Source organism: Danio rerio, chromosome 12, assembly GCF_049306965.1.
Source record: "Danio rerio strain Tuebingen ecotype United States chromosome 12, GRCz12tu, whole genome shotgun sequence".
NCBI lineage: Eukaryota > Metazoa > Chordata > Actinopteri > Cypriniformes > Danionidae > Danio > Danio rerio.
The window spans coordinates 39783229-39792500 of record NC_133187.1 but is presented as its reverse complement, the minus strand read 5'-3'; the positions used below and the strand labels follow the sequence as shown (position 1 = coordinate 39792500).

The window sequence follows — 9272 nt, the reverse complement described above, 5'->3', positions numbered from 1 at the left end:
TACATACAGACTGTATCAGCTTTGCAATACCCTACGGTACTGTATATTATATACGCTATATAACACCCGATACGTCCTGAGATCATTACTATAACGCTGTTACACTTCCAATGTGAGAGTTGACACCGTTAAAGCATGTTTTCCGCTGCAAGCTGTGATTTGTGTCAAGACAAGTCAAACGAAACTGAACGTAAAGTACATAAAGCTGTTGAGTGGCGCTCTCGCTAATTAGCTAACCTCACTAGCATATCAGGTTTGAACTAGCCCGACTCTGAGAAAGAAGGAGAAAGAGAAAAAACACATTAAAAAAAAAGTGTGAAATGAAAGCTTCACTTTAAACAACTGATAATGAAGAAAAGGCTCGGTTTGGACGCACATGAATTCGCTCTCTGTAAAGTAAAGAGGGAAGAAAAAGAAATCTATTATTGCGCCGAGCACCTAAAAGCAATCCACACTTATTAATATTTAATAAGCTTTCCTTTATCTTTTAATCAAGTGCGGTAAAAAGTGGAAGGAATGAATTAGGCCGAGAAGAAAGGAGAAATCACTTTAATGAAATGAATTGCTGCGTTGTGTCATTAGTGGGCTGTGGAGCGTGATGTTCACAGGACGGCGGATGAATGAGTCTGGTCGAGCATATTTCAATGCAAACCTGTTGACTATATGCAGTATTTCAGGTTAGGAGAGCCAGTTCACCCCAAAAAAAGGAAAATTAGGTCATCAATTACTCACCTGTCCTTCCAATTTGGTAGAACTTTCTTTTTTCTCTCTCTCTTGTAACACCTAGAAATGAAGGTTACATGAGCTGGAATTGGGTGATGGTGAGTTACTGACGACCTGATTTTTATTTTAATTTTTAGGTCTGCAGTCTTAATAATGGTGGAAAGTGATATGAATAGATCAAGACCTGAAATATGTATCTCTTTTATTGTATTTATTATAATTTTTTATTTAGATTTCCTATGTGCTTACATTTTGGCTGTATTATTTGATTTTGATAGTAATTTATTAATGTAATATCTAATTACTAGTAAACATTATTATACAAGGCATTATTTATTCATTGATTGATTTATTTATTTATTGATTCATTCATTCATTTATTCATACATTTTCCTTTGGCTTAGTCCCTTATTTAACAGGGCTCACCAAAGTGGAATGAACCAACAACTTATCCATCATATGATTCATGCAGTGGATGCCCTTCCAGCCGCAACCCAGTACAGGGTAACACCCATACACATGCTTTCATACACTATGGCCAATTTAGTTTATTCAATTCACCTTTAGTGCATGCTTAAGACTGTGTGGGAATCCTAGAGACCCCGGAGGAAACCCACGCGAACTCCACACAGAAACGTCAACTGGCCCAGCCGGTACTCGAACCAGCGACTTTATTGTTGTGAGGTGACAGTGATTACCACTGAGCCTATGTGACATTACTGTGAATTAAAATTAATGTGTAATTTAATTGTATATATGTTTATATGTTGTATACATGGATGTTGATCTCTGCTTTGTCGACTTTTGGTGCGTTTTATCAAAGTGACTATTACTGAAGTTTTAGAGGTTTTAGAATAAATATTTATTGTATGATAAATAATATATGGAGAATTAAGGCTGCAAAAAAACAGAAGAGGTACTAGCAGTTTATTACCAGGTTTTTGTATTGTAATTTACAACACCAAACCAGGCAATATATCACATCAAACTATTAAAATATCAATAAAAGTCACTTTTTTAAAAGTGTTGGAAACAACACAGGCTCATTGTGAAAATGTACTCCTGTATACATTTTTGGAGAGCACAAGTTATATAGCCAGAGCTAAGTATGGCTGCATTTCGTCCTTAAAACGAATGTTATGGGGCAGTTTGATGCTTCTGTTTCTTTTTGTGCTACCAGCTGACCGATTACCTCCGTACGGACAGCTTCTCAACTTTTACCAGTTTGTCAAGTGGCTCGCCACATACATCAGCAGACATGAGTTGCAAAGTGGAGTTGACTGCGACAACAGGGTTCGAGTCCGATGAAGAACGGTTCCAGAAAGCAGGTTAAACAAAAACAAAAGGCAAAAAATTAAATAATCATGTAAATAGCAGATTGAATATGTGGTCAGAAAGCGTGGGGAAAATCGAGTGGCCACGAGGGTGTTTTCTTTTTTTCACAAAAATTGCTTTCGAAAACCCTGTCAGTTGGGTTTAGTAAAGGAGGTGGGTGAGGTTATTGGTGCTTTTGGAAACACTATTGGTTGGGTTTAGGGAAGGGGGTGGTTTGGGCTATCAGTCTGTCAGTCAGTCAGTCAGTCTACAGCGGCCTCTGGTGGATATATGGGAGAACAACAGGTGCTAATGGCACTCATGAGAGAAATTTAAGATCTCAAAAAATGCAAAAAAGAATACCTTCTGGGAGGTACTTGGCGCTCTTCAAAAATGTATACAGGTGAACATATCAATAATGAGCCTGGGTTGGTTGAAAAAGATAAAAGATCAAGGTCCACAATGCAATTAAAAGCATAAATAAATAAATAAATAAATAAATCCATCAAAAAAAAAAAATAATAAATTAAAAAAAAAAAAAAATAATAATAATAATAATTCATTCATTTTCATTCCGGCTTAATACCTTTATTAATCAGGGATTTCCACAGTGGAATGAACCGCCAACTCATCCAGCTTATGTTTTTCGCAGCGGATGCCCTTCCAGCTGGAACCCGTCACTGGGAAACACACATACACTCTTATTCACAAACAATTTAGCTTACGTAATTCCCCTATTGCGCATGTCTTTGTACTTGTGGGGGAAACCGGAGCACCTGGAGGAAACCCACGCCAATGTGTGGAGAACATGCAAACTCCACACAATCTTAATAATAATAATAATAATAAGAAGAAGAAGAAGAAGAAGAAGAAAAAGAAGAAGAACAATAACAATAATAATAATAATAATAATAATAATAACAATTAGAAAAAGAAGAATCAGATTTTGGTGTGCCATTTTTACCTGTTTGATTATATTTAATGTATATGCTGTTGTTTTTAAATAAATAAATAAATAAATAAGAGAGAACAAATACACATTTGCTTCATTTTCTAAAACATATCCAACATTTAATCGCTGTTTATGTCCAACCCAATCTCATGGGATAACTAACTTATATAACTTAGAAGAGTTATGTAAGTCCAAAAGTGTTTTTGCAGTGTTTTGGTTTCACACACACACACACACACACACACACACACACACACACACACACACACACACACACACACACACACACACACACATATGCGTTTAATATTGTACAAACTTTATCTTTATATGTAACTTTATATGTCACACAAACACACATACACACACACACACACACACACACACACACACACACACACACACACACACACACACACACACACACACACACACACACACACACACACACAGTTATTTTAGGAATACACAGAAATCATTTCCGCCTTTATAGTAAAACCCTTTGAAGCGAATGCATTTTAAGAATTTAAGGAGATTTCTGCTTTGTCATGTCAGCCCATTAGAAGGTTTGATCTCATTTGGAAATCAGTTGTAAGAGCTTGTCATCTGGGAAGATTTGAACAGGATTTAGGTCACATCGCTTGGGCATTGAGAATCTTTCATGAAGGATTTCTCTCCAATGCCTGAGTAAATGTTATGTTGTAACGATGCGAGGCTGTACAGTGTTTGTGTGTGTTTATCTGTATCAAAGTGACTCTGAACATCCCCTTGTGTTCATTAAACACCATCATCCTTTCCGAGGGTTATCACTAAAGCCATTGTTCGTTTGTCCTCTCGTTCTTCTGGAATCACCTCTGCGGGTTCAGGACAGAGATTATATACCTGTCGGTGTGTGTACTGTAAATCTCTCTAGGCTGATTGGGTTGTTAGAAGGTATTATAATCCAGATTGTGCATGGAGCCTCTCTGGTGTTACCTTTAAACCGCTTTATCCTGCTTCTAAACATACACAGATTACAATAGCAGAGGGCATTTAACACACCATTTTGGGAAAGTCTTTTTTTTGCTAGTTTTTTAAAAGCAGTAATTTTAAACAATAATCTCTTTTTTTGTTACTCCTTTATGAAGCGTTTACATATTTTAAAGCATGATAGTATAGACGCTTGTGTTTCAAGGTGCATGTTTTTGAAAATGATAACTCTGTCTATTACAAATGTGCAGATTCACAGATTTCACAGGTTTTAAAATTAAAATATTTTCACGTTTTTTTGGATATTCCTTTAAACAACATGTATACATTTTGGAGGGCTGAAAATGCAAACTTGTGTTACAAAGTGCTAAATGTGCTATAGTGTAAACTATACTGCTATTGTTTGATATTATTATTATTATTATTATTATCATTATTATTATTATTATTATTATTATTATTATTATTATTATTATTGCTAGGCATTTATACAACATGTACACATTTGGATGGCTTGAAATATGCTAATTTTAGCTGCAAAGTCCAACATTATATAATATATATATATATATATATATATATATATATATATATATATATATATATATATATATATATATATATATATATATATATAATAATGCTATTTGTTTTTTTCTTTTCTTTTTTCCTTTTTTTCTTTAGTTTTATTTTTGTTTCTTTTTTTATTTAGTTTAGTTTAATTTCGTTCTGTTTTAGTTAATTTTCTTTAGTTTTGTTTCATTTTGGTTCATTTTGTTTTGTTTTGCTTTGCTTCAATACATTTCATTTGTTTAATTTTGTTTAGCTTTCGTTTAATTTTATTTTATTTCAGTTCATTTTGTTTAGTTTTTGTTTGTTTTGTTTTTGTTTTGGTTCATTTTTCTCTTCTTTTCTTTTTTTATTTTGTTATTTTGTTTTGCTTTGTTTTGTTTTGTTTCAGTTTGTTTAATTTCTTTTCATTTTTTTAAAATTTTTATTTCTTTTGTTTTATCTGATTTTATTTTGTTCAATTTTGTTTTGTTTAGTTTCAGTTCATTTTGCTTTGTTTTGTTTCTTTTTGTTTTTGTTTTCTTTTTCTTCCTTTTCATTTTTTTTTTTTTTTTACTTTTCATGTTCTGTTTTTTTTTTTGTTTAATTTTGTTTGGCATTCATTTATGCAACATACAAGTTGCAAAGTGCATATTTTTGAAGATGACACTGATATTCCACTGACAAACTTATTGAAGTCAGATCACCATCTACCGGCTTGCCATGCATAATATGGCATTTTTAGTCATATCATGTAAAATGAAAAGATATTATGTTATGTATGTAAGTGACATTTTTTGCTTCATATTTGCAATTCTGAATCTTCATATTTTTATTTTATATTTAACGACACACTTGCATTTAAGATTTCATACATTGAAGCGTTATTTTATTGCTTTATTATTTTAAAATGTATTTTACAATGTAGCTGAATTTTCTTGATTAAAGCGACAATACAATATAGGTGCACAGTTTTGACACATTACTAATTTAAAAAAAATGCTATTTTTAATATATGTATGAAATATGGTTAAGAGATAAGATGTCTCATTTTGGTGTCTGCATCAAATTATATTTAGTAAATGAGGTACATTTGACTCATAATTTCACTACAATGTCAACAGCAATTGTGCAAATGTAGTGTGAAAACATCCTACTTTCTTTCAATTCGCCTTCATAAAATTTCATTTGAAATCATCTCGGTAACTCTCATTATTTTTTAAGCATCAGTATAAAGTTGTTTCTGGGGCTGTGATCTTGGAGCTGTCATTTATGATTCTATAAAAGGATTTGATTGTGTTAAATATAGACTACTGAGGAATTCACAGAGTCGTCTTCAAGAACAGAGAGCAGAACGGCTGAAAAGAACGTTCAGATCCAAACATTATCAAAAGTTTTCTATCTCACATTAAGAGACGTCAGTCTATTTTTTCTCAGCGTCACGTGCCGATCCATAAAACAGCTCATTGTGAACAGATGTTGCGAGCAGAGGGGATAATGATGATTGCATTTGCATACTTTTATTAATAATCAAAAATGTGAATGAGTTACATATGCAAATGTGCCATTTACTAAAAGCAAATTCAGAGGGAGAGACAGAAAGAAGGAGAGATGGAGAAGGTCAGAGAGGAAGACAGGTCAGAAATGGCAGTGTGTGGATGGATTGAAGGAGCAAGAGGAGATGATGATGATGGTGGTGGTGGACCAGAGAACATTAGCTCGTGACCTGGAGCAGTTTTAAACTACAGGAGAGACAGGAGAAGCTCATTTCTGCTGTAACACTTAAACATTCTGTCTTTTCATTGAAGCTATTAGAGCAATCAAAAGAAGAAGAACAGCATGTGGGCCATGGTAAAACATGAGTATTTTTGATACATACAGTTAAAGTCAAATTAGCAGACCTCCTCTGATTTTTTTTTATTATTAATTTAAAATATTTCCTAAGTGATGTTTAACAGCCAAGAAAATCACATTATTTTCTATTTTATATATATGTATATATATATATATATATATATATATATATATATATATATATATATATATATATATATATATTTTTTTTTTTTTTTTTTTTTTTTTTTTTTTTCTGGGTAAAGTCTGTTTTGCCCCCTTCAAGATAATTATTAAGGTCAGTTTTTTACCCTGCTTAAGATTTTATTTTATTTTTTTCTGATTGTCAACAAAACAAACCACTGATGTCCAATAACTTGTTTAATTATCCTAACTTGCCTAGTTAACATAATAGCCTAGTTAAGTCTAAATTTTACTTTAAGCTCAATAATATTGTCTTGCAAAATAAGTCGAAAAATATATGCTACTAGTGAAAAATGCAGCACGAATTGGATTAGTAAAAATTGGAAAAAGATACAAACAATAAGATTATATAATGTGCATAACTATGTCTGATGGTTCTGTTAAGAAAAATCTAAATTTCTGTCTGTCTGTCTGTCTACATATACCTGTCTATATATTTGTCGGTCAATATGTCTTTTTATTTGTCTACACATGTATCTGTCAGTCTGTGTCAGTCTTATTTGCATGACAAATGTTACAAATGTATTGCCAAAGCATTTATAAAGTTTACATAAAACACACAGTACACACAAGAGATAGTAGTAGTAATAAATAAATAATAATAATAATAATAATAATAATAATAATAATAATAATAATATATATATATATATATATATATATATATATATATATATATATATATATATATATATATATATATATATATACAATTAAATAAAATATAAATTTTATTTTTTATTATTCAATATATCATATATATGGTGGCTTGCGAATGCTAAGTCTAATTTCTATATGCATCTCTTCCTACAAAGTTTATACTACAACCACCAAACTTACTCAAAACCTAAAAACTGGACTTAGGTTGATATCCTTTCTAACTGATTCGACTTATGGTTTTCTGAAAACTGACCAGGAAAATTCTGAAAAGTCCCATTGACCTAACGTTGGATCTGTCTGTCTATATATGTCTTTTTTCTTTATACAGTATTTGTCTGTCTGTCTGTTTGTATATTTATCTATCTATCTATCTATCTATCTATCTATCTATCTATCTATCTATCTATCTATCTATCTATCTATCTATCTATCTATCTATCTATCTATCTATCTATCTATCTATCTATCTATCTATCTATCTATCTATCTATCTATCTATCTATTTATCTTTCTGTCTGTCTGTCTGTCTGTTTGTATATCTATCTATCTATCTATCTATCTATCTATTTATCTATCTATCTATCTATCTATCTATCTATCTATCTATCTATCTATCTATCTATCTATCTATCTATCTATCTATCTATCTATCTATCTGTCTGTCTGTCTGTCTGTCTGTCTGTCTGTCTGTCTGTCTGTCTGTCTGTCTGTCTGTCTGTCTGTCTGTCTGTCTGTCTGTCTGTCTGTCTCTCTGTCTGTCTGTCTGTCTCTCTGTCTGTCTGTCTGTCTGTCCGTCCGTCCGTCCGTCCCTCCGTCCCTCCGTACGTCCGTCCCTCCGTCCGTCTGTCCGTCCGTCCGTCTGTCTGCCTTTTTTTATTACTACTATCATTATTTTCATCCTCCTCATACCCTGTCTATGCTCAAAACCACACACTATATTTCCTCATGTCCAGGTGTATACATACTCAGATGTGCTTCTGCTCTCAGCCAGCCGGATCAGTTAGATTAGCATAAGCTGAAGAGCACGGTTTGAAAGCCTGCCATGCCGGTGCCGGAATCACATTATTTTCATCTTCTCCTCCTATTTTGCTGCTGTCACTAGCGTAGCCTCTCCAAACACTCAGAGGTCATGCCCATCACATCACACCCGCCATCTGCAAAATATAGTCTAGTGCGCTATGAAGACGCGTGCCGATGCATGTCACATCAGATCACGCGTGGATCGCATTCGCAACTGCAAGGCTAACGTCACCAGATCTGACAGCGCAGACATTCTACGATGTGTCAAACAATGCATTTTCCACTTTGCTGGCTTCTGCTTTGACGATTTCTTCCTCTTGACATTTCTCTAACCGTCGGCAAAAGAAGTCCTGATGCGAACAAACATGTTGTCAATCTTTTGTGCGCCAGAGAGATTGTGAGCATGTCTTATTATGATTTGTATCTATATTCACGCATGTGGTAGGGGAACTTTCTGTGTCTGGGTTTTTTGATCAGTCATTTGTCATAGTTTGCTGCAGTATTTTTCATTGTGAGTGAAACGAGGCTCAGACTCCTTCAGGCTGCCATTGACCGACCTTCTGCCAAAAACAGCACCCTGTCCCACTAGGCCTGGCGTGACAAATAGAGAGACCCCTGAGGACCACTACACTACTTTCTCAAGAATGACACTTTAGGTGACTGGACTCAGAATTACCTAAAAGCAAACATGGTAAACACTGAAGTAAATGTTACAGTTGAAGGGGTCTGAATCACAGCCATGTGTTGTTGAAAGTTGGTCATTTGTAGTAATTTGGCATGTTTGTTTGTGACGAGATGCTACAACATTCAGCAGGCTATAAATTAGTTAGCATCTATGGCAGTACATTTTTATTTTAAAAGATGTATAAATAAATTGAAAATGGAAAAAAAAAATGCTTAAGTATAATAATTATTAACTGAGATAAAGTGCATATACATTAGTTTAGTCAGCCAAATCTAAGCTAAAGTTTAATAGCCAAACCTGGAGCTAATCCAACAAAATGACTTATGAAAATGGTCCAAAAATTAGTAGCCCAAATTTATGTTA

At 33.4% G+C, this 9272-nt stretch overlaps 1 protein-coding gene across 4 annotated transcripts in view; it reads left to right on the top strand.

Annotated features, from left to right (window-relative positions):
- Positions 1-9272, top strand: part of sdk2b (sidekick cell adhesion molecule 2b) — a 637792-nt gene that overhangs the window by 264234 nt on the left and 364286 nt on the right. The gene's annotated exons all lie outside the window — the stretch shown is intronic.